This window comes from Myxocyprinus asiaticus, chromosome 5 (genome assembly GCF_019703515.2).
Source record: "Myxocyprinus asiaticus isolate MX2 ecotype Aquarium Trade chromosome 5, UBuf_Myxa_2, whole genome shotgun sequence".
Taxonomy (NCBI): domain Eukaryota; kingdom Metazoa; phylum Chordata; class Actinopteri; order Cypriniformes; family Catostomidae; genus Myxocyprinus; species Myxocyprinus asiaticus.
In genome coordinates, this window is record NC_059348.1 from 22,114,274 (window position 1) to 22,142,157 (window position 27,884).

The following is a 27,884-nucleotide window of genomic DNA, read 5'->3' on the forward strand; positions in this document are numbered from 1 at the left end:
CAGTGCATACCATTGAAGAGACATGAAGTTCATACCTCTTAGCCTCGTTTCATTCACATGAAAAATCACATATGTGCATGCTCCAAAAGACAGAGGTAACATTCGTGTGTATTCAGAAGTTGAAGGCAACACAAACAAAGTGGTGGTATCATGACAAACACTAGGAACCAGAGCATGTGAGCGAAGCAGAGCGGTGTGACACTCCAATGGGCTCACGGCCCAAGCGGACGCTCCGCTCAAGTACCATTCATGCTCACTGGTAAAACAAATCCCACTCTGACATGAAATTTCTCTGTAGAATACTTGTTTCCAAGTACATACACAAGGGGGTGCTACAGTGGCCTGAGCAACTGCCCCTTTGCCCACATGGTTTGAGGTGCCCCTCTGAGTGAAATATAGACTATAGGCCAACATTTATTAAATTATCAAATGCTTAGTAACGTACACATCTGAAATTATGTGATTGTATTGTTGCGTTTTATTATATAAAATCTCGTTGTTTGTTTTGTAATGGTTTCCAATGGCTGTTAGATAATCGGGTCTACCAGACCTTCGTTATCATTTGTAATCGGTCAAATATTTCTCTGTTAGCACATATGCCACTGAACATCTGAATTCAATCTCAATTGAAAATATGGACTGGTACCAGGAAAAATATTACAGGTAAAAGTGAAATTCATAATTGTTCTTCAGTTGTCTCCACAGAATGATTATTACTGTAGATTTGATACATTAATAGGTTACTGATTTAATGCTATCAGACTTTAGGTTTGTAAATTAAAATGAGAAATGTATCATCCTAAATTTGTGTTCAGCTGTAAAGGGTGTATCAAGTTATCAAGAAATGAGCAGTGAATGTTTTTCTCTTTTTCAGTGTTGTTGCTTGATTAATATTCCCTACAATTTTATATGTATGGATTGTATGCATTCTAAAGGACTGTGGTTATTTATATAATAATTATTATATTAGTAGATACCATGTTCCCCTTTGTTTTTCCTTGATATTTTTAAAGCAGCATAAAGTGAATCTGGACTTTATATGCGTCAAACGATCATGTGTTGTGCATGCGCTCTTTATATGTACAGCAGAGTTTAACCATGGATTTAACAAATGAAAAATATTCATACTGCATAAAGTGAGATTTTGTCCAGTATACTGTATATATTAGATTAAATCATGTTTAATGATCCCAAAACAAATACAAATGATTTAATTCACGAATTACACTGCCTTCGTTTAAAAAAAGTTAACATTTATGTTATAAACATTTATGGCTTTTTTCTCTGCACATGAATGCAGCAAGCAGTGTCAGAATATGTTATCCACAACCACTACTTTAGAGTAGGGATGCACCAATCCGATACCTGGATCGGTATCGGCTCTGATACTGAAGCTTTTAAACGGATCGGGTATCGGTCCGACGAGCCCGATCCAAATCCGATACTGTGTGTTAGTCATGCTCGTTACTGTCAAGCTCCAAAAATGAAATAAAAGAACCATAAAAACACCATTAAAGTAGTTCATATGACTCGTGCATTTTATTCAAAGCCACCTGAAGACGTGCGATAGCTCTGTGAATCACATTTTAATAAGTAAATATATAGTATGCGCAGCGCCAGCGCATTAGTGAATGGTGCTGCTCTGTTGACACAAACACACACACAGGCTGGTGATGCACTCGTGGCTATTTTTAGCACTTCACAGCAGGGTGCAATATTTAAGCGCTACTCAAGAACAGCATCTCAGATGTAGATGCCCAATAGTTCGGTTCACTTATAATATGCATTTAGAATGTCAAAATAATAGCATGAGGGTTTAAAAAGTGCACGATTTAAATATATCACTGTTGTATTTAAAATTAAAATTAAAAGTCAATAATAATAATATTAATAACAATTTATTATTATTATTATCACCATTAGCATTTGTTTACAATTTATAACAATATTTATGATGAAAAATAAAATGAAAAGTGGACTGATGTCTTTCAACTAAATTGAACAAAAAAGAGATCTGAATCCTTTAAAGTCCAGATGCAAGTTGTAACATTTTGGGGGGAAAAAATGCAGAAAAAAAATAAATAAAAAAATGCAGAAATAAAACACTGGTTTATTTTCTACTGAAGACTTGAAGACTGGAATTACTGTTAATTTTGCTGCTACATTATCAAGTATACTAGTTAATAATGAAGTGTTTCTTAATAAGCTATACATTTATATTGAAATAATGTGTAGTTAGAGGTTTGTGTTTCTTTACATTTTAAAGAGTACTCCCAATTAGTTCCACACAATAATGTTCAGAAAGATATTCTAAACTGATTATGCACGTTCGCAATCCCGCAGAACTGGGCCTGTATCTAGCTGGAAGCTGCACTGACATAATTGCAAAACAACAAAATACCTTACTATCTACTTATTCATTTATTATCGAATGGTAGTGTAGCCTACTAGCTCACCTTTTACTGCACTACCATGTTCACGTAGTACATCCTTGTGCTTTCTGGCAATGTGACACATACGATTCCAAAAGGAATATTTGCTAATTAACTTTGATTTATACTTTGAATTTATGTAGGCTGTAACGTTTGCAGCTTCAATAAAACAATGCTTGAACTCCATAACCTCAGGCCTATTGCTTATTTCTCACGTTCCCAAACCAGCATATCACGAAGCGTATTCTGGGTTGAGCGAGTGGCGCTGAACGGCCTGAGCGAGCGGAGTGGAATATTCAAAAAGGCACTCTTCGCTTAGGTGGAATTATCACCACTCCGCTCCACTCCCATGCCCTATTAGGAAAGTAAATCTTTAGACAGATGAGGAGATAGCATTCATGTTGATGCAGATGAAGGAGCTGAACATTTTAAATACATAGACAGATGAAAAACAAGGACTGACAAACTTTTTTAAAAGTCACCAAAAAGCTAGGAGAAGCGGATTTATACAAAAGTTCAAAAAACATCTAAGTAACTTCCACAGCTGACATCCTTGTTTCAAATAACCCATTACACATTGCATTATGCATGCTTGGACATTGTGTCATGTTTTCTTGGACAACACAAAAACCAGCTGTAATTCGATTATAACTGCACATGTAAACATTCTGAAAAAGAGTAGATTTATAAGTAACACAATTTAAACCACTTATGCATAAATCAGATGCGCCCAGTGTTGGTAAATTATCCTTAGGAGCCAGTGGTAAGATGATCATTATTCTACAGGTCAAACCGTGATGGTTGTCCACTGTGACATGCTAATACAGTGTCTTAACTAAGAGAAGGTTCATTGCCATTATCATCATTCTAGACAATATCATCATTGTGAATGCACTAGGAATCTCATCTTAAGCCCACTGTGTTCCTGGCAGCAAGGATAAATAAACTCTTCTTCTTGTCACTCTTTAGACTCATCCCCTTCCAACCACTCTGGCGCCAGTGATTGCTTTCCCCTTAATGGCCCATCCAGAGATAAAGACAACAGGAGATCTATGGTTGGGCCTTGTGTAGACAACCTTATTGACGTCTTTAGGGAAGATAAAGTGGAGTCCTTCCAACAAGACCTGTGTGTGAGAAGACAGTCCAACACCATAAACACAGTGGGTCGGAGCTCTCGGTTTGACCCGGTCTGTGAATTATACTTTGGCGTTGCTGTTCAAGTTTAATTTGTCATATTTTGTTATAAGTTTATAAAAGATATGACCCCAAGAACAAGTCTCTGATAACTTTGATGTGAACAGAGTTGGTAAACCTGATGTAATCAAATTAAAGGGGAAGGAAAGCAAATTACTTTGTGCTACGCTTCATTTTGGAGACTTTCTCCTGATATAGCGGTCTGTACAGTAATACAACAATGTGCAATAGAGTTCTGCTGCCCTGCTCATAGGCTTTCAGATATTTGATTATTTTCATTGGAAAAGTGGCAATGTCTATCAAACCTAATCGAAAACTTGTAGCACAAAATAAATAATATAATAAAAAAAAAATTAAATAAGGTAAAACAGCAACAAACAAACAACAACAACAAAAACAAAAAAACTAGATTTTTACATTTTATAAAGAAAATGGAAGTGGTGCTTGTCCATGTAAAACTCACTGCCACAAAGCTAGGGTGTTCTGGGTGGTGGTTAGGGCATTGTTAGGTGGTTACCAAATGGTGCAAAAAGAGTTACAGGACTCTATTTTCGTGAGTGCGCAAAGCACAGCGCTAAATTTATGAGATTTGTGTTAAACTTTCTAGAGGTCATGGTTTATTTTTCAATAATTATAATTATTGTATTTATGATCTAATTTGTATTGGTATTTTTCCACCTGTTATCATAGAGTGATTTTTAAGTCAGTACACTATTTTGTTATTTTGATTGTATTTTCATTTTGTTTGAAGTGTAATTTGAGTTTAGAAATATTTTTGGTTTAATGTTATAACTGATGAGAATAACATTTTCTAAGCATATAAAAGGAGCGTGTCCATATTTCTATTATTCTAATTCATTGCATACAGTCCATTTACACCAACTTCTTATGAATGTCCTGTTTTTGTATATATTGCTGGTGCTTGAGGGAAATTGATTATATAATAGGATGCAGATGCTGCAATAACTGGAGAAGAACCTCCAAATTAAATTGCACTTGACCCAGCCCATTAGTGTTGCTAATGTTGCGTGCATGATTTCACCAAAACCACTTGCACCTACAGTAGACTTAGCGCATACTTGCACAAAAATACTAAAAGTTCATGGCCCTGACTTTGCGCCTATGACTTATGGCATAGTGCTGCGCTTAGCACTAGCGCTCTAAAAATAGGGCCCACACAGTAAATTGTAATACTTTAAATGTTTTTCAATGTAAGCAATAGTAATAGTGATGCTTGTCTTAACAACCATCACTGGTTGAATATTTAAAATCTTACCACTAGAATACTTCCAGATTCATTGGTATCCAAGTTGGGCCGAACCATACTCTATGCAAATCCAAGAACGTAGATGCAAACACTTGGCCACCGTAAATGTGCGGTCCAACTGAACATGTTTAACATACGTTCCTGCGTTACCGTGGTGGGAACAAACCTCAGTCTCAAGAGGGAGATAGTGTTACTTTCAAGCATCTGTGCCATTAAACTGGATGTTATTTTTCAGGTAAGTTTCTATAAATATACTGACTTTAACTTGCTTGCTCAGCAATATTCTTTTCAATATTCTTCGCCATGACAGTAGTTGAAATTCAAGTACTTGCAGAGAGTATTTTTCAGCCCTTATTTGCATGGTATTCTATTTTACTGGGCCCCATTGTCAGGTTTTTTTTTCATTAAACTATTTGACCCTCAAGCACAGTACGATGGAACATATTATGACTCATCTAAAATATGCATTGGCCTAGAATATTGACACACCAGCAGTACTCATGAGATGTAAAGATCGTGAGCGTGCATGTTTCCTCCGGCCCTTTCAATCATGGCATGAGCCTGCAATCATATTTGACTCATAGACGTATTGCATCAGATGTATTGACAGTCCACTCATTTATTCAGTATGAACGCCGATAAAAAGAACCAAGAGCTCTTTGAATAACCCATAACTCTGAGATTTACTGTCACATTTTGAAGATTACCAAAAGGCTTCCAGTTCTTTCCTGTTGTCACAAATCAATTGCAGCATAATTCAGTAGAAATGAGATGTACTAAAAACACAGGTTAAAACCATACTGGCAAACTACTTGAGGTGGAATTTGTAACTGAATTATTACTAACGTGGCAGCATGAAGCAAAGATAAAATTATGGCAAAAAAGACAGCACTACGTACACATAAAAGGCACAATGCCTCTGAATCCCCCACACCCTGTTAAGTTTTTCCTCAGCTATGAGCACCGTCATTGGCACTTGATCCACACACAGACAAACCAAAGACATGTCAACAGAGACCAGTGTCACCTGAATCAATACTGCCTGAGACTAGATAAGCACACACTAACAATAAACACTTCATTAGAACAAAATCCATTCCATTTTTAGGTTGTTTTCATGGAAGATAACAATCAAAATCAGAATGAATCAGAATCAGCTTTAATGCCAAGTATGCTTAAACATACAAGGAATTTGTCTTGGTGACAGAAGCTCCCAGTGCACAAACAATACAACAAGACAGAGATAATAATAAAAAAATAGAATAAAAAATAAAAAGTGAATAGAAATATAAGTATATATATAAATACACAATAATTATAAAAAAATATAAATATATACTTTTACAAATACAAATCTGGTATATACAGATGCAAGGGAATGTATGGCAGAAGAGGCAGGGTATGCTGGATAGATATAAATAGACTAAGCTGTGAATTACATATAATTATTGCTCAATGGGGCAGTTTTAAATGTTCATGAGATGGATAGCCTGAGGGAAAAAACTGTTCCTGTGCCTGATGGTTCTAGTGCTCAGTGCTCTGTAGCACCGTCCAGAAGGCAACTGTTCAAAAAGGTAGTGGGCTGGGTGAGTGGGGTCCAGAGTGGTTTTCCAGCCCTTTTCCTCACTCTGGAAGTGTACAGTGCTTGAAGGGAGGGCAGAGGGCAACCAATAATCCTCTCAGCAGTCCGAACTGTCCTTTGTAGTCTTCTGATGTCCGATTCCGTAGCTGAACCAAACCAGACAGTGATTGAAGTGCAGAGGACAGACTCAATGACTGCTGAGCAGAACTGTATCAGCAGCACCTGTGGCTGGTTGAACTTCCTCAGCTGGCGAAGGAAGTATAACCTCTGCTGGGCCTTTTTCAGTCAATGATGCAGGCACAATTAGGGGTGTGTTCTTGTACAGATAATGAAGATGCTGGAATGTCCCAAGCCCAAAACAGAAAATGAAGTGCTTTTGTAATCTGTTAATGGGTGAATCGCACAAAACCTGTCAAGAACATGTGAAGATAATCCACTGCAAAATCAACAGAAATCAAATAAATTATTCTGTGATTTAAAAAAAAAATTTGCTTATTTTTAGGATGATTTAGTACACCCCTCACCAGTTCTCATTACCGTAATACAAAAAAATATATATATATATAATTATTGTAATACAACAAAGTTATAAAATGTTATATGGCAGTATTTGTTGTAATGCTTTTAATTCAAGCTGATTTAAATAAATCATTGTACTTATTATTTTAACTATAATACCATCAAATATATTTCTATATTAGTGTTATGAGAATCTAGTGAGAATCACCACTGAGAAAAGTTGGAGTTACAAAAAACCCCAAAGTAAAACATCCAGAGGCATTATGCTAATGATTTTAATGGTCCTACAAGTAGTATTAATTTTCTCTATGCAAAATATATTATTGGTAACACTTTACTAAAGGTTGTATTCTTTAACAGTGGCAAAAACAATAGCTAACACAATCTTACAATGAGCAATACTTTCACGGCATTTATATATCTTGGTTAATGTTCTACATATAGACATTTTACATTAAAAGTTGTATACATTAAGATTAGCTAATGCATCATGAACTAACATGAGCAAACAATGAACAATAATATCTCAATAAATTAACATTAAGTCTAATACATTCAGTAAAAAGTTAGTTCATGATGCTAATGTTAAAGAATAGACGCTTATTGTAAAGAGTTTTCATTTTATTAATGCATTTATATGCAACCTGGACATGTTTTCATGATCATGGTCAATGTATCTAATATCCCTTGAGTGAAGCCAGTCCTTGAAGCATAACTCTCGCCACTTGAAAGAGATATTTTACTTGTGAGTTATTGATACCAAGCCCTCAATCATTGTTGAAGGCACAATGTGAAAACGAGAGCCGCAAACTCGAATAGCTATCAGAAAACTAAGATCTGATCAATCTTCAGACAACTGACTCAAAAGTGAGCAGCAGAGACTGGCATAAAGCCTGATGTTAACACTTCAACTAAAAATACATGTGGATGTCTTGCAGGATATATGGCTTCTTTAAGATTCTAGTCTAGCCCTGAAACATAATCCTTTGTAGAGGCTCAATCAGGGCAAGAATTCTACTCACATTGCTGATTTTCTTGTTATGGTTTGCAAAAGAATGCTCTTGATTATGTGAACTTCCTCTGCTTGACTGGAAGGGTGGAAAGAACCATTGTTTTCTTAGTTCTTCGCCATGTTAAGAGAAAGATGAGCTTAACTTCAGGAAGCCTGTTAGCATACATTGCACCAATTTTCAGAAGGGGGAACATTCTGAAGAATGAAACAGGTGAGTCACCCTGGGACAACAGGTTAACTTTGGATTCATTATCTCTTCTAATTACACAGCAAATAAGGTAAATGAGATTTTGCAAGAACAACTCATTCATTTACACAGTTGGATATGAAGAACAGGCAATGGTGAAATAACTTGAGGTTGACTCAAGGACTCCCAACAACAACAAAAATCTCAACTTGGCACAGCAAACTTTTGCTTCCTGCTGTGCAAGTCCTACAGGTGTGGGTAAGCTGCAGTATTATCTATCGGTGGAGTCTGCTGCCTCTCTCTGTTTGTGTCTTTGTTTCCGTCTCTCAGCTCAACAACAGACGTCGGCGGCAGATGGAGCCATATATCCCCACTGGTCTTGTGAGGCTCTGGATTTAAAATGTAAAAGAGCAAGCAGCGATGGGGAGGAAGATGAGGTGATGCCATGGAGCAGCAGGCATCGGGAAAGGCTAATTTAAACAACAGGGTTCCTATCCAAAACAAACCAACAATCCGCAGGCCAGCTAGGTGGCAAGTGGCTGCTGCTGCATGAACACAGCCATAACCAGGGGACAGAATGTAAATGAGCCCCATCTTCCAAGATGCTGGCAGATCTGGCTTGATCTAGCTTATTAGCGGTTTGCCAAGATCGCTAGGAGAGAGGACCCAAATGCAGGATGGTGAATAATGGGCTTTATTAATCAAAATAAAAACAATCAATCAAATACTACAGGAAAAAACACAGTCCAGGGCAACAAACACATTGACGTTCTGGGCTGGAGCAGGAGAACTGACAGACATCCACAAAGCAGGGAACACAAACAGGGACCTAACAGAGAATGAAAACACAGCAAACATTCCACAGAGTAAAGACAATGAACTGGCCCCAGACAGAGCACAAAGGGAGATTAAATAAAGGAGCAAACAGGGAGGGTAACAAGGGAGGCAGGTGGAACTAATAACAACATAACAGGACAAACGAGGGGGTAGGGTTATCACTCAAGACAGAGGAGTGCGTGGCAATGAGACCAAACCAAACAAAGCCACACACACACAAACGAAAGACACAAACAATAGACATGAGTGCATGCTGCCAGGATGACACAAGAGCAACAACGCAAGAGAACACATGACAAGACCAAAAAGGCTAAGCCATGCATTCTCACACAAGACACAGTCTAGATAAGACACGAGTGCACACCACACAAGACAAAACACAAGTTCCTGGACTCAGCCACCAAGTAAATAAAACCAAACCAACTGAAGCGGCTGAATCCAGACACAAGACAGAAACAAACAACACATAAGTGTCGGGACTCTGCCACAAAAGTAAAGAAAACAAAACTAAGGGCAGTACCCCGACACCGTTCTGAATGGACTCCAAAATTAAGACAAGCTGGGCGGCCTCATTTGAATTTAGGGATGAATCAAACAATATTTTAGTGTTGTTTCCATTGGTGACCCTGCTGATAAGACCAATGTATCGACAGGTAAAGGAACATGTTTCCTTTTTACTTGTGAATGAAGCCATTAGTTTTTTCACTCTGACTTGGTGATGGATTTAACTAACAGGGCAGTGCACAGCAAAGCTGAAAGGAAGAGAGGGATTAGGCTGATTCACTGGAACGCTCCACAGCATAAAGGGTTTCTCTGACAGCTTGTGACTCACTTTGACCACGACAGGCAAATTACCCAGGGTTTCACTTGAAAGGAGTGAGATAAAAAGAGGCACCATTGCCTCCATCTCCAAAGCAGAGTCAATGTGCTTTTCTGCAAAATGGGTTTATACTAGCACACTGTTTCCCTCCCTACCAATGGAATATAAGAGTTGAAGGGCCCCTCTGAGACAAAAGGCAAAAGCACTCACTCAAATTATAATAACAGCTTTAAAATAATACCTAAAGAACAACCTGCATATTGAATTTGAGCTGATGTACTTTGACACAGCAGGACTATAAAGAAACTCGTAGGGGAGAGGATCAATCAATATACTACTGAAAAGTGCACTCTGTCACAAAAATACGAGGAACCACAGAACCACAAACACCATTACTAATAACTTTGAGGTGCCCACTATCTGTATCTAAGGCCCTAAGTAGGCCACTAACTTCAGCTGCCTTAAAGACTAGATTGATTCGGCTTTATATTTCACCTTGAAGACCATGAGCTGTCGGTACAAGGATGATGGTGAGTGTAGTTGACAGCAAACATCTGACAACATCCTTCCTATTCTCAGTCTGTGATGCCAGGAATCTGGAAAGTAAAGACTATTTTACACCTCTGCCATTACCTGGCAAAAAATAGAAATCCTTCCATCTGCTTGGCTGAGACATGCCGACACTGTAATGTGTCGCATGAAATGGATTGTACAGAACCTGACATAAAATCCATCTTGTTTAGGTCATCCATCTACTCCTTTGTTATCTATCTCCCACCTCTTCCACACTGTCTAGACCGCCTTTACCCACTCACAGCTCTTCGATTTTCACCCCTTCTGCACTTACTGCCTCATATCTACCCACCCCTCCACCCCCCGCCATGGCTGCAGGGTGGATGTATCTGCTGTAAAAACAGTTCTCAGACTATCAATTACCTCTTCAACAGACAGGCCCCTGTCTCAAACAGGTTCTGCAGCTCTGCCAACAGAACAACAAGCACAGACTTGTGTAAAAAAGTGTTTACGAGCAGCACCTACATTTACTTGCAAACATCAGGCTATATCTATCACTTCACTATGTACATATTTGTAAGCTATCTAGGCAAAGCAAGATACATTCACATTGCTTTTATAATTCCAATTTCAATTATATTAGTGAAAGTCACAAGCATACAAATTTCTGAAACAAACCGGACACACCTTTATTTTAATTGCAGATTGTATCTGACATGGCAGTTGCAGCAAGGGAAAACAAGAAATTCAAAATACAAAGTTTTTCTCAATTTCCAGCTAAACCCTGTCAGGTCAGCAAATGTTTAAGATCTCTTACATGTCACACTGGACTGATTTTAGTTTGTAGAGACAGGGAGTTGCCCACATCCCAACTGTGGTGTTGACATGGTTTAGCATCTTGTATTCCAAAATGTCAATGTTAATTCGGAGCTGATTATACAGTTATGTTGAAGGACACTGCATGTCGGTAAGGGACAGAGGCACGCTATCAACATAAAGGACATCTTGTCTCATCGTTATGCAAACCAAAACGGTAAAAAAAAAAAAAGGATGAATTACAATTGCACAGTCAAAACAAATATGAGGCAAATATGATACACACACTGTAAAAAATGTCTGTAATTTTAACGGTAAAAGACTGTAAAAATACTACAGTAAAAAACCAAATATATAAATTGTATATGTAGTTACCTTAAAATATACGTTAAAAAATGTAATATATTTAAAAAGACAATACATGTAGTTTTACGGTAAAATGTTGTAAAAAGTACATTTTCCCATATAATGAACGGTTAAACTTTATATTATCTTTAACAAGCGAGTACATGAACTTTTTGTGGTTAATTGTTAAAACATTATTGTTAAAATTACGGTAAAAACAGTAATCGGGCATTCCCAGAATATCAAGTTGGGTTCTGAACTCGTGACTACATTGGTACAGCTAGTAAAAACATGCATCAAACATTCACACCAACCCAGCCTTGTTTTTTTTTTTTTTTTAGATATGCAGCCAATAACCTACAAACAAGGAAGTCTTAAATAATGCCTAAACTAAAGACTCTGCTAACTAAATTCAGCTGACTCCATACATGTGTTAACAGACTATGATAATGGCCTACTCTGACAACACAATGTTTCCTAGAGTTGGCAGAAAATAGTCAAAACAGACACAAGCAGCGTATCCATCAACCACACATAATATAATATTGAGCAGCAGCCGTCGGAGTTGCATTGGAGTGACGTCACCTCCCCTTGTCGAATTATTGGCTAGAGGAGGAGCTGTCGATCAAGAACTAGTGGACCAATAGGGATGCAAAACGCCCCCTGATTTACATGAAACTCTACTCACATGTTTGGAAAACCAAGCGCAGAACTTTGAAACAAAAGCAAAGAAAAATACAGTGTAAGTGTAAAAAAAAAAAAGAACAAAAAAAGAAAATAGGAGCAAAATTGTCAGAGAGCACAAAAAACAGTAATATAAACAAGGAAAATATGATTTTGTTTGCAATTCTGATGACTTTGCTTTAATTTTTTTTCAGCATATTTTAAATGTTTATATATTTTTGATTCATGCTTATTTTTTTATTCACGCTTATTATTTTTTGAATCCACGACCACAATATTTTTGACGGGATTTTGATCCCATAGAAAAGTCCAGCACTGGTCACCACTTTAGTTGTGTTGTGTTATGTTGTGTATAGGATGCTGGTTTGCTAGTGACTCCACCAGACTTTTTAACTATCTTAACTAGCAAGAGTTCCATTAACCAGCATTTTTTGCTTCTGAACAGCATGGCTACCATTCCACCTGCTAGATAAGCACCAAACCAACACTAACCAGCATAAACCAGCCTGTACCAGCATGGAAATTCATGACTGTTTAAGTTGGTCTATTCAGCAAGATGTTTGTCAATTTTGTTTATAGGCAAAGGACAATGAAGTAAAGACATACAGGGCCACAAACTAAGGATTATCAATCCCATTAGCAAGTCCATCCACTGTTTTTTGAGTAAGGAACAAGGAGAGTGGGTGAGGGATGTTTAAGCCCAGATAAGATTCATGGGGGTCACTGGGCTGAAAACACAACAATACTGTTCATCATCGATTTTATTATCAGGAATTCTGTTAATAATCCTCTCTAGTACATTCATCCAATGCATCCCATCTCTCGGGGATGGCACCTTTGCAAAATGCTCAACTAAATTATGAAATCATTTTTGTTTTCCTGGAAGCATAATCTGTTGGTTAAGGTAAATGTTGCGAAGTTTGGTACTTTGTGTCCACTGGATATAATTCATGCATGAGACACAATGCAGCGCACAAGGCCATAAACAAAGACATCATGCTAACGCAATGAATTAATTTTCATTCACATATCCCAAACAAGTTGCCACGTCCCCGGAATCTTGCTGTGCGAAGCATTCTGGAGGAGGAGGAGGGTGACAATCGCAGGCGAGAGAGCCACACTCATCATAAAAACGAAAGCTGTTCATACCTAAATTACATTGCTTTTGCACAGAAGGGTTGGGGTGAATTCAATTGTCTAGCCAACATGTGGATTGCTTTATCCTTCACAAACAGAGAGTCATATGCCCTAAAACTAATATAAAGCACATGAAAAAACAGCTCTGACAGGTATTATCCTTCCACTATTATTAGTTGTGGCTCCCGAGGTGTGTGTTGTGGCCAGTATTTCTACACCTGTTATGATGCTGTTTGGCTTAAAAAAGGCTATGGAAAATTTAGTTCAGCAACCTCCCTAAAGTGTTTGTTTGATTCAAAGACGAGACCCATTGTAAACTTGTGACAGCTGTAATTTTATATAACAAAGATCAAATTGAAACTACCAAGTATTAGATTCCAAAGGATTTCCAATAATACAGTCTTTGTGAATCCACCTTTTTCCTGACTTCTCCATGGGCGGCGCCATTACGGTGAGAGACTTCCTCTCGGATGCTCCACACTTCCGCTTCGTTGTTCTTATCAGCTAGACTAACGTTACTGGTGACTGCGAGCAGCGGAGGCTCTGGATGAATATGCGCTGTTATAGGGTGTTATAACAACTACAGGTAGCTTAAAAACTACTATAAAATTAATGTCACAACAATTTCGAGTCAAACCAGATGTAACAAGCAGAGGTTGCATTAAACTAATTCTCTGTCACTTGCCTATTTTTTAAAACATTGACAGATAATTCGAAATGATGTCCGTCATTTTGGAAGATAACAAAGATGAAAAACATTTAAACCAAGCTCCTTGTTGTTGCTTTTTATTAATCATCTTTATGAGGTTCATATCTCATGTGAATGAGGTAGAGACAGAGTTGTTGTTGGCAAAGTGCGTGAGAAGGCAGCACTTGTTAATGCAGAAATATTGTCATAAATCGGAAGATTTTTTAAATGGAACCTATGATGACCATACACCCTCTTTTCACGGACATGTCCTCTTTTTCGAACCTTAATAAAGTATCCGGTCAGATTTCTAGATTCCCTAAATGTCTGGGATTTGGCTGTTTTCATTGCAACAAGAAATGCAATGAAATCTAGCTCATCATATTCGTGGATTCTCTCTCTCTCTGCGTGCTGTATGTCTGTGTCTCTCTCTCTCTCTTTCACACACACATACTTTACCATACAAATGTGTGTGATTGTGTTCTCATCTATTTGGAATTGCCGTCGAAACCTAATATCCATTTGCAGATATTAGTGAGAAAGTGATTTACGTTAAGTAAACACAGACTGTTCTTCCATTTTTGACTGTTGATTTTATAGTGCTTGGTAATGGGAATAAGTTGCGAAGCGGTTTGACTCTGGCATAAATCCATAATACGGCTAAGCATGTATTCACAAAGTATTCAAATTAGAATTTTGGCATGTAGAGTTAAGAGATTCACCCCTCATTTTAAGGTCTCAAGTCACGTAAAGACCTGTGAATGATACTGACAGACCACAAAGTGACCGTTATTACAAACATTCAGACTTGCTAAATTGAGTTTTTTTTCCATCAGCACATCCATAACAAGATGATTTAGGGGTGAAATGAGCTGTGTAAGCAGGGTATTGTCTGCTTTTAATAAAAAGATTGTTTGTGCGGTAATTCAGAATCCAGCAGTCATATCACTAAATGTGTCATAAAATTTAATTTGCAGTTTTAAGAGCGGACTTGACTTTGATGTTTGGACAAATATTAACAAGTGTAAAATATGGATATTTTTTGTGAAAATAAGTAAGTGAAACACATATTTGTAAATGCTAATTACTGCAGGGCTCAAACAGAAATTATCTAAATAATGGAGGTAATTATACCCCATTCAATTAAGTGTCTATGACACAAAGAGAGTTGGTTTACTCAAACAAAGAATTCTTCAAGTGATTGATTTTAACTACTGTAGCTTTTCATTTAAGAGAGTATGGATAATCAAACTATAAAGTTTTAAGGCCCAAACACACCAAACTGACATCAAAGAACTAGTGACGACAAAAGCCGACTGTGGGGTCGCCTCATATCGCCTGCGTCTGTGCCAAAAAGTTGCTCTTGAACACACCGCAAAGACTGCACCCAACGGCCAACTAGCACATACGTTCTGCACCTGCGTGAGAGGAAATAACTCCCCATACCAGAAGGTGGCAGTAGTCTGTATTCGTCATTCAGAAAGGGAAACCGGAAGAGCTAGGACTGCGGATATACAAACCGTAAACAAAGCAGCGCTTGCTTACCATTTTCACACCAATCTCGCTCACCACAGACAAATGCTCAGATGAGGCGAGGATGAAAAATGAGAAGAGCCTTCTGTGTGTGTGCCCTCGTTTGCTTGCTTTTGTCACTTCTTTTTTCGTTTTCCTTCTCATGCACTATTTCGCTAAGCTGAACTGTCAATCAGACTGATCTGTCTCACCGACGGGCTACGCCGCTGATTCAACATGCTCAATCGGCCAAAAAGCCGTCAACGGGGGTCTGACTAGTGCCAGCGGTACGTAACACACGGCAAAAACTAGGCCGACAGACGCTCAATAATGCCTCGACACTGGCCGACCGTCGGCTTGGTGTGTCACAGCCTTTCCTCCAATCCACACAGTAAATTGTACTATAGTTGTAATAGGGTTTTTTTGTTTTTGGTTTTTTTTTACATCCGAAGCAGCACTCAAATCAGTCACTGGGACAAAACTGCAATGTCTTCCACATGCTGTCACAGACACTGACCAATTATGTAGGAAGACCCCAGAACACTCTTATTTCTATAAGTTTCACTGGCTTCATGCTGTCATCCTATCCACTAGTTTCCCTTAAAGGACAAACCATGTGCCGAGGGTAAATGTGGAATACACGCAAAAAAAAAAAAAAAACGAAAACCTAATATTAGATTATTTAATAATTGTGACAAAGAAATTCCTTTAAAGTTGAGCAAGATATAATTCAGTTGATTTATATACATAAATATGTGGTAAACGCAGCAGGAAAAGGGGAAGGAGAGCCGGCGTTCTCATCAGACTAAGATGTCGCACAAATCGACCCCCACTACCCAGTATTCTACTGGCAAAAAATTCAGTGTCTGGACAACAAGCTCTGCGAACTGAGAGCGTGGATCTCTTTCCAACGAGAGATGAGGGACTGCTGCATTATCTGCCTTACAGAAACTCAGATGTCTGCAGAGATTTTAGACTCTGCCATCGAACCTGTGGGGTTCTCCATGCACCGAGCGGACAGAGCGAAAGACCTCTCAGGTAAAAGCAGAGGTGGTGGTGTATGTTTTATGATCAACAAATCCTGATGTGATCAGAGGAACGTACATTCTATCGTACAAGTCTTTCTGCTCTCCTGATCTAGAATTTCTCATGCTTCTGTGTCGACCATTCTGGCTACCGAGGGAATTCACAGCGGTCATTATCACAGCTGTGTACATCCCCCCACAAGCTGACACAGACCGGGCACTCAAGGAACTGTATGGGAGTATAAGTGAGCAGGAAACCGCACACCCTGAGGCCGCGTTAATTGTGACCGGGGACTTTAACAAAGCCAACCTCAAGTCAATAGCACCGAAATACTACCAACACATCAGCTTCAACACACGAGGGAACCGGGTTTTGGACCATTGCTACTCTCCCTTCCGGGATGGCTAAAAATCCCTCCCCCACCCGATAAAAATCGGACCACCCGCTTACAGTCAGAAACTGAAATAGGAAGCACCCGCCCTCAGAATGATACAGTGCTGGTCAAACCAATCAGGTTCTATGCTACAAGACTGTTTTGATCACGCAGACTGGGAGATGTTCCGGTCTACGCTGATAGCGTTATGTGTTTCATCAGGAAGTGCGTAAATTATGTAGTACCGACCAAAACTATATGAATCTAAAAGCGCATTAAGCGCATTAAGTGCCGCACGAACATCGCTATTAATCCACGGTTTTTGGTTCAGGTAGATTCATATAGATTTGGACCTCCAGTTTTAATTCCAGGAACATGGAGGAGCATAAACAAGCCAGTTATGCCCTCCGCAAAACTATCAGAGCAGCCAAACGCCAGTACAGGGACAAGATTAAAGGACAGTTCAACACCACCGACTCTAGAAGCATGTGGCAGGGAATAAAAACTCCGCCGTGAACACCGCTGCCTCTCTCCCGGATGAGCTAAATACTTTTTATGCTCGTTTCGAGGGAAATAACACCACCCTCGTGGAGAGAGCTCTCGTGGCCAAAGCTACAGAGGTTAGTTCACTCTCCGTCTCTGAAGCGGATGTAACCCAATCCTTCTGATGGGTGAATATCCGTAAAGCCGCAGGTCCAGATGGCATTCCGGGCTGCGTCATCAGAGCATGCGCGAACTAACTGGCTGGCATTTGTACAGACATTTTCAAACTTTCCCTCTCCTTGTCTGTGGTCCCCACATGCTTTAAAACGTCCACCATTGTGCCTGTAGCAAAGCAATCCAAAATCACTTGCTTAAATGATTGCCGTCCTGTTGCTCTGACCCCCATCATCAGCAAATGCTTTGAGAGACTAATCAGAGATTATATCTGCTCTGTGCTGCCTGCCTCACTGGACTCACTGCATCAGTGGTTGTTTGCATACCGCAACAACCACTGATGATGCCATTGCATCTACAATACACACTGCTCTCTCCCACCTGGAAAAAAGGAACACAAAATGTTTGGCCCAAGTTAAACAATGTAAAGTCAATGCTACCAAATACTAACAAAGTGTATGTAAACTTCTGACCCACTGGGAATGTGATGAAAGTAATAAAAGCTGAAAGAAATAATTATCTCTACTACTATTATTATTTATTATTATTATTAGAATTATTTCACATTCTTAAAATAAAGTAGTGATCCTAACTGACCTAAGACAGGGTATGTTTTCTACGATTAAATGTCAGGAATTGTGAAAAACTTAGTTTAAATATATTTGGCTAAACTTCTGACTTCAACTGTGTGTGTGTGTGTGTGTGTATATATATATATATATATATATATATATATATATATATTCCATATATAGAAATTTCTATGACCTTTCAGATTTTATTACTTTTACAGGCCTTGAAATCACAATAAAAAGTAGCATGATTTTTTTATTGCTTTATTTTTTTTAATTTTTTTTACATACCCCAGTGGGACTACAAAGTTAATTAATGCTGTAAAATAAATAAGAAATAAATAATTACATTCATGCTTTCAGAGTCCATAAAGTTTTTGAGTTCCTACCAAAGTCTTAAATTCTATTTAAAGTCTTAAATTCTAATCTTCACCGGCAGCAAAACATTGCTTCAGCATGCTATTTGGAAAGGCCTTCACTCTTTGGTGTGTTCCCACACTCTACTGAGAAGAGCAGTTGGTGACATGACTGTGATAAAGTTGTAAAAGAAGAATTTGAGGGCACTGGTGTGTATGTGAGAGGTCAAGTGTGACAGACGCCACAAACTCCTGTGACTCCTGTTGTCTATTTTTTTCTCTGTGGATAGTTGGGCAAGTAGATGTAAAGATCAGAGTTGATTTTGCCTTGAAAGAGCTTTTATCAGGCTCTATTCTCCACTCCCCACACATTTTAAGAGTTGCAAGTCTATACTGGTGAATGATTAACAAGAACAGGAAGGTAAAGGTTCAGATTTTGCACAGTTTTGAGAGAAATGGTCTCAGTTCTCTCAGGAACACCCCCAGGAGGTCACAGCTTTTCATGCTAAACAAAGCGAGACAGACATGCTATTTTTACACCCTGTTCCCTTCCAAACTTTCCACCTTTAGAAAACCTAGGTTACGGTTACAGCGGCTCCCAAAGTTGAGCAACGAACCTATTGTGCAACCCTCACTTTGCTTTTTGTACTGAGATACTGCACATGGGTGAAAGAGCCAAAATTAGTCATTTTGCAGGGTTATGTGTAAAATGGCCCAGCTTTTATAAAAAATTATCTCAGCAAACTGACGGAGCCACTAGTCACAAGCCAATTTTCACACTCCCCAATAACATCTGGAGTTATGAGGAAGACAGTCATTTCAACATGAGCGTAGACATAACTTTACTACTGACAACAAAACTTATAATTTTCTTCTGTCACCTTTGATAAATGGTGTAGTCTCTCCTGAACTTGCTTGGCCAGAAAACATCTTGAAAACTAAGACAGTATAAGGGGAGAGATAAAGACAACTGGAAAAACGGGTTGCCTGGCCTGAGACTTCATGCTGCCTCACAGTATGGTCTCTCTCACCGCATATCAGTGGTAGCTAGGGGACATTTGACCGCCTTCTATTCAAAGTTCCCTAAAAAACAAAAAACTCAAAGGAGGGCTCTCAACAGATGGGGCAATTTACCAAAGAGGTAGCTAACAGATGCAAGCCAAGATGAGATTGAAGTATTGTTTTTGGTTTAAAAAGTGACAATAAAAGGACAAAAGAGCCGGCAAAAGTGTCGTGGGAGGAGGTGAAGAAATCTTTCACAATGGTGGAGTACAATACCCCAAACTTTCCAAAGGGTCAAATTTAAGAAAGAATACTTTAATTAGCCTACTCATTCAAGTATATTTCAGTCAAATGACCAATATTAAAGGAAGGTTAGGTATCTTCTTTACATTCACTATTTCATTGTTTTTTGTTGAACAAGGAAAATAAGAGCATGTAACTTTGGTTTCAACATTTGTTAATTTTACTTACCCATAACAATAAAATTCAGAAAATATCCAAAAGGTGAAATATGAATCCTTTTCTTATATCCCAAAAGCTTACTTCTATCCTTCACTGTTATTCCCAAGAGCGATCACCACAATATTAAAATCCTTGTGCACGTAATATCCAGGTGGGGAGGTCCTTGTTAATGGCTTCAAGTGGAACAGAAAACAAAAAGCCCACTTTTTCCCCTAAAATTCAATCCAGTAGGAGTGTATAATTGAAGTTGTAGGAGTCTATTCTTTCTCAAGGGTTCTTAAATGTTAACTTGTGTCTGTATGTTCCCCACCAGAGTGGTAAACTCTTGTTGATTTTAGAGAGGGTTGATCATAGTCCTTTCTGTGGGAAGCCTCCTCACACTCTGAACAGTGACCAAGGCGTCAGTCTGGGTGGAGCCAGTGTGATGTCAGGACAGGGGAGTTGAGTGCTTTCCTCACAACTAGATGGGTGTTGTTGTATTTTTACTCACCTGTGTGCAAAGGTTCTACGTGATTGCCTGTGTGTTCTCTGACTCATCAGGAAACTTGGCGGGATGTACAGTTGAAAACAGAAGTTTACATATACTTAGGTTGAAGTCAATAAAACTCATTTTTTAACTACTCCACAGATTTAATATTAGCAAACTATAGTTTTGACAAGTCTTTTAGAAAATCTACTTTGTTCATGACATGAGTAATTTTTCCAACAATTGTTTACAGACACACTGTTTCACTTTTAACTGACTATATCAAAATTCCAGTAGGTTTACATACACTAAGTTAACTGGGCCTTTAAGCAGCTTGGAAAATTCCAGAAAATGATGTCAAACATTTAGACAATTAGCCAATTACCTTCTGATAGGAGGTGTACTGAATTGGAGGTGTACCTGTGGATGTATGTTGAGGCCTACCTTCAAGCTCAGTGCCTCTTTGCTTGATATCATTGGAAAATGAAAGCCAAGACCTCAGAAAAAAACTGTGGAACTCCACAAGTCTGGTTCATCATTAGGAGCAATTTCCAAACGCCTGAAGGTACCACGTTCATCTGTACAAAGGACATGGGACCATGCAGCCATCATACCGCTCAAGAAAGAGACGCATTCTGTCTCCAAGAGATGAACGTAGTTTGGTGCAAAAAGTGCAAATCAATCCCAGAACAACAACAAAGGACCTTGTGAAGATGCTGGAAGTGAAGTATCCATATCAACAGTAAAACGAGTCCTATATCGACGCAACCTGAAAGGCTGCTCAGCAAGGAAGAAGCCGCTGCTCCAAAACCGCCATAAAAAAGCCAGACTACAGTTTGCAAGTGCACATGGGGACAAAGATCTTACTTTTTGGAGAAATGTCCTCAGGTCTAATAAAACAAAAATTGAGCTGTTTGGCTATAATGACCATCATTATATTTGTAGGAAAAAGGGTAAGGCTTGAAAGCCGATGAACACTATCCAAACCGTGAAGCATGGAGGTGGCAGCATCATGTTGTGGGGGTGCTTTGCTGCAGGAGGGAGGTGCACTTCACAAAATAGATGGCATCATGAGGAAGGAAATTTATGTGGATTTATTGAAGCAACATCAAGACATCAGCCAGGATGTTAAAGCTCGGTTGCAAATGGGTCTTCCAAATGGACAATGACCTCAAGCATACCTCCAAAGTTGTGGCAAAATGGCTTAAGGACAACAAAGTCAAGGTATTAGAGTGGCCATCACAAAGCTCTGACCTCAATCCAATAGAAAATTTGGGGGCAGAACTGAAAAAGCGTGTCCGAGCAAGGAGGCCTACACACCTGAGTCAGTTACACCAGTTCTGTCTGGAAGAATGGGCAAAAATTCCAGCAACTTATTGTGAAAAGCTTGTGGAAGGCTACCCAAAACATTTGACCCAAGTTAAACAATTTAAAGGCAATGCTACCAGATACTAACAAAGTGCATGTAAACTTATTACCCACTGGGAATGTGATGAAAGAAATAAAAGCTGAAATAAATCATTCTCTCTACTACTATTCTGACATTTCACATTCTTAAAATAAAGTAGTGATCTTAACTGACTTAAGGCAGGGAATGTTTTCTACGATTAAATGTCAAGAACCGTGAAAAACGGAGTTTAAATGTATCTGGCTAAGGTGTATGTAAACTTCTGACTTCAACTGTAAATGTTCATTTTTAATCATGTTACGAGGGAACTATGATTTTATATGATGTCCTGCTGTCAAAATTTAGGTAATTTATTACAGTGTGGTGCCTCTGAAACCACTGCTTTAAATATGGTCAACAGTTCAATAATTGTAACCAAAATGTAATAAAAGCCTCAAGACCAAACAAAAAGCCAACTAGATGCATGTAAATGCATATAAAAACAGGTTTACATTTTGTAAAAGAAAGAAGCTTTTTTGTTTTTATTATAGTACAGCATTTTCTTATGTACAGTTTCTTATGCATAACTGATCAAGAATAGAGTGTTAAAATGGCATTATAAAAAAAATAAAATAAAGCCTATGCATTTTATTGAATTCAACACAGAGGTTCTGCTACAAACAATTAATGCAAACAATTATCCATCACACTTGTTTTCATTTCCCAGAATATAGACGTATGTAATTAAATTTTTAGATTTCACATTTCCTTATCAATATTTGACATTGCTATCAGCAGTATTTACAGTATATTTTCAACATACATTCATCATTAGAACATTTTCAGGTTAACGCAATATCGTGGTGTAGAACTGTGCAATTCATCAAAACTAGGGGTGTAAACTGGACATCTCATCACGATACAATCTTGAATTGATTCTCTTATTCGATATTTGCCGATACTTCAAAGTCTGCCACGATATGATTCGATTCAGGGGCCTGCGATCTATATTCCAATATTATGTGCCTATTTTACACAATCAATTACATATTTTTTTTGCTCTCAAATGAAAACCAAAATATAATTTTATTATTTTATTCAGCTCTCTGTATCCACATTGGGACATCCACAACAAAATAAGGTACTTTAGATGTTGAAAAAAACTTATACAGATAGCTAATATAATAAAAAAAGTCACAGTACGTGATCATCACACGTTTGATGACAGCTATCCGTGCTATCCAGTTTTCTTGGCTACAACTTCCACAGCTGTAAGGAAAAATACTGTTACAGTTAACTGGGATAAATTTTAGTAAGGGTGTTGATGTGTAAATGTGTAATGTCTTATAACTGATGCTAGTGCTGGGCAGCAGGTGATTTCTCTTTCCCTCATTAGTGCTGTTCAGAATGTCAGCATTGTCAAGACGTTTCACATGATGGTTGAACTGCATCATGGTACTTTAAAATAGAAAATTATCATGTAAAATTCAGATGGGTCGCATGTGCAACGATATCGATGGAAGCCCAAATTAAATCACACATGTGAGCCATTCTGCATTTGTCACGAGAGCTCACATTTTAAAGAGTGCCCGGTTGATGTGCTTGCACGGATAGCAAGCACAATTTGGCTTCAAAGACCCTGCATACATCCGTGTCAAACATGAAAAGCAAATTTAGCACACAAAGTCAAATGAATGTAATAAGGTTGTTTCATTGCCTGATGGAAATGCATATGGACGTGGCTGACATGAGAGTATTAAAATAAAGGTACATCTTAAAAAAATGTCTATATCGATATTTACGCATTGTATCGATAACATTGGATCGTTGGTCATTGGCTCAATGCATCGATTCAGATCGATGGATCATTACACCCCTAATCAAAACCGCAATAAAATGAACATGTGCAATTTCTAAATTGCATCAAGCTGGAATTTTCATTATTATTTTACTCAGAATTATGTGCTGTTTAATTTGCCATTCTGATTGATGCACATCTTGATGAGCACACTGACGAGATCTCACCAATCAGAATGCAGTGCACAAAAAAGGTTACAGTGAAAACAGAAAATAAATCAGGAAGGTAAATAAAGAATAATAAATAAATAAATAAATAAATAAAACACTTGCCAAAATCACAATTAAAATCAAAATCACAATATCTGTATAAAAAAATACAGATAAAACATAAATAAATAAATCAATTGGGATATGTTTTCTTGCCCATACTGCACAGCCCTATTGTGGAGAACATCTAAGACGCAATTTTCAAAGGAGTTATTTTTTCTACAATCAGCCATAGTAATTCTACACTATTCTTGATCCATGAACACTCTGTGCAGACAGTGACATCCTAAAGGATACATTAAACCCATTCCCGGTCACTTCTCTCTTATTATCAGATGAACATTTCTGTGAGAGTTTTAGGCTCCTTTAGAGGAGAGATGTTGTGGACATTAGAGACTGCTTTTTAGAGCATAATTACACTTATATCCACAAGGGTCCCATTGCTCTGCCTCCCCTGGAGAAAACTCCTGCAAACTGTATCTGTGTGCCATCTTTGCTACTGTTAACTAGGGCTGCACAATTAAATCAAATTTAAAAAGAAATCAAGATTGCATTAACTAATTGTTAAAAGTGTCAATTACAATATTCCATTTAGATCTGCTCCGATAGCATCAAAATGTATCTCCCTTCCTGATTTTCTGTAACATTCTTTTTTGCAGCGATTGAGCATTGTAACCAATCATGGACATATTATCATGTGCATGAATTGCAGCCTTCAAGTGTTGTCACGTTGCTTGCTCATTGTTTATAATTGGTTCAAAATTTGAAGTAACAGTTCTGGTTTTCATGCAGCCAAGAAAGTCACTGAGCACGTTTACATGCACAATGTTACACCTGGATGCTTAGTAAGCCGTCAACATGTAAAGTTATGTAAATGCTTTAAACCATATTCTTTAACAAGGTCATAAATGGTTTAAGCAAAAACACACCTAGATTTTCGCCCATTACAGCGATTTCGTGTTGCATGTAAACACAATGTTATGGCATCTTTAGAAAAACACAATAATTTAAAATGTCATGTAAACACGGTTTTCTTGCGTTGTTGAGTTTTTAGAATGTGCAGATTTTTGATAGTTTTCTGCATATTGCTGTGCAAGTAAACACAATCTGAAGTTGACCATTTAGTCTTGATTTATTGGTGTATAAAACAGCATTGAAGTAATCCAGGACAGCTTGTTCTAAGCTTGTTTTGGATGTGTTTTAATGTAAATTCCATTAATCAGAATTTAAAATTGTGATTACGATAACGAGGGAAATAATTGATGATTATGATTTTTGTGATAATCGTGCAGCCGTGCTGTAAACTATGGCATTTGTTGTAGATCACTGAGGGAAAGCTGTTCCTCTTCATCCTTCTTGTGTGATGTGGATGTGGGTAGAGGGAACCATGGGGTGACTGTAGAAAGAGGTTAAGAATGCCTCACTGCAACTGTTGCCCTTCCTGCCCCACTTTTTCTTGAGCCATCTCATGCCAAGATAAAAGAAAGACTAAAATAGCCCGCAAGCTAAAGCCTGGCCCCATGTCCCATTAATTTCGGTGGCGGAGCGGCTGAAACAGCTTTAGCATTTACGATGAAGTCGTTAGTGCAGGCTGAGAGCCCAGCACAGCTGTCAATGACTTAATATCCACCAGCACCCTCCCAGTAATTTAAATCAATTTACTGACATGTTATCCAAGATTCAAGCATAGAGATGGGATACTCTACAAATAGGGCAACACAAATGAGACAATAGAAAAGGGCAACAGATCATTGGAAAAGTTCCCAAAGCTTCTCACCTAAGGTCGGTTTAATAATCTGGATTTCTATATAACAGTAATAGTTAAGACCAAATAAATTACTGAATAACAACACAAATGATCAATTCATAACTTCACTGAACAATGATTCTCTAAAATGATTACCCTCTCTCCAAAACGTTCTTTCTGCAACTTTGAAACTTAGACATTTTGTAGCAGTAAAGAGAGAGATGCCATACTTCTTTACAGCAGTGAGTTATTAACAGGGTTCCCACTCTTTTCAAGGCACAATTTTCCAGGACATTTCCAGGACATTTTATGTGCCACGCGGTTGTAATATTTAAACAAAAACACACAAGAGGTCATTCGAATTTTGGTTATTAGAGGATTATTTTTTCAAAATTCTATATTCGACATTTTAATTAAATTTTATCATCAAAACTGTGTCTAATCAAATTAATTTAAAATTTGAATCAACTGAAAATATAATTATTTTAATTAATTAAAATTTTTACCATAACATTGCATTATTTTCATCAAATGAACTGCTTTTCTACAAAATCCTCACAGCATAATCCAAAACAACACTGGAGATATGCACAAGTGCTGCACAACAGAACATCACAGACGTGAGATATTGCTTTATTACATTATTATTATTAAACAACATTAAAAAAAATTTCCCCCCATTTCACATGCCCATTAAAACGAGCTTTGATTTTAGTGTTTCTGTGTGTTTTTGACAGCAGTTTCTCACCTCCAGGTAAGCAGTTTGCTACATGGCATATAAAAAAAAGCAATGATTTCATTGAAATAAATATGTAGTCTGTATGTGTTGCACACTTCAGAGTGCTCTGCTCACTGTCATCTACTACACACACACAGAGCATGTGATGCTCATGATGAGGGTGTTTTCAGCATACGAGCGGCCGGCTTCACACCAGTGTTAATTTTTTCAGTTTTTTGTTTTGCCGAAAATGTCCTTATTGTCAATGTCAATATTTCGTCATGTCATATTCATAAATTTTAGTCAGTTTTACTCTGACGAAAATGACATATAATTTTAGTCAACGAAAATTATATTGTTTAGCTGATGATGATGACAAAAAGTGTCAAACTGTAACAGACCAAACTTTAATCAAATATTCAAACATTTAAAAAAAAAATAATTAAAACATTTTCTAATGTAAACGTATCAAAAATATACATACTGTCCATGTTGTGAAAAACTTGAGCTCCTGAAATAATAATGTATAGATGGAAGTATTAGCTACTTAGTTAGCCTGTATTCTGAATTCTTCATGCTTTAGAGACTTATTCATTTTCTGTGAAAGGATATTACATCGCGTGTAGTGTGTTTCTACGGAAACAGCGTATTTAAAAATTACGCAAATTACGCATGTTCTGACTAGCGCATCATTTAGTTTAAGTTCACCTTTTAATTCACCTCACTGTGCAAATGTAAGTTGTTATATTACATATACAGTATGTTGTGGATATAGTGATTAAACCCATGTATAAATAGTTGAATGAAGTATTTACCACGTTTTGAAGCGGTTCATTATGCCGGTGTTCAGTGCGTTCAACTCACGCAGCTCAAGCAGAGAAATCCCCAACATACTGGATTAACTATTAGATGAATCTGTCCAATATCTTCTTCCATTTACATATTCTCGAGATGGTTCTTCTTCTGTTTATATCTTGCACTGTTAATAATTCGCAGTATCATTTTTATCTCGTCATATTTTCATCAACAGTATGCTTTATTGAAATTGTTTAATTATCGTCATGTTGACTACCACCCCTGGAGTCGCGAGTTCGAATCCAGGGAGTTCTGAGTGACTCCAGCCAGGTCTCCTAAGCAACCAAATTGGACTGACTGTATATGTCATCTGTATTTGTTGTACACTACAGACATGACAAAGTACAATGCATTGCAAACTTTTTGTGCGTGTTTTACAGTGTTATAGCGAATGCAATTGCAAATCCCGTGTTTTGCATTTTTATGCAAAAGAATTTGTAAAGTTGGCTTAATTTCAAATGGCAAAGTAATGTCTATTTGACATTTCATTTTCAACATCCCTAACAAACATGACAGCCATACTGAAAAAAAGCAAGAGTAAAGCTTCCATTTGCCATTTGACTTCCTTATCTCACTCCCACCCTGCCAAAACTCAAATGAAATTGCAATTCTGTCAATCAGTCATTGTGGGTGGGATTTGTTTTTTTTTTT

At 37.8% G+C, this 27,884-nt stretch overlaps 1 protein-coding gene across 9 annotated transcripts in view; it reads right to left on the reverse strand.

The window, feature by feature from the left end:
• Window positions 1-27,884, reverse strand: part of LOC127441395 (receptor-type tyrosine-protein phosphatase F-like) — a 318,186-nt gene that overhangs the window by 178,061 nt on the left and 112,241 nt on the right. The window contains exon 1 of one of the 9 annotated variants that reach the window (XM_051698763.1): window positions 20,003-20,358. The exons of the other annotated variants lie outside the window; for them this stretch is intronic. The gene's annotated coding sequence lies outside the window, so the exon portion shown is untranslated. Of the gene's footprint in view, window positions 1-20,002; window positions 20,359-27,884 lie in introns of those variants that run through there. 9 annotated transcript variants of the gene reach the window in all.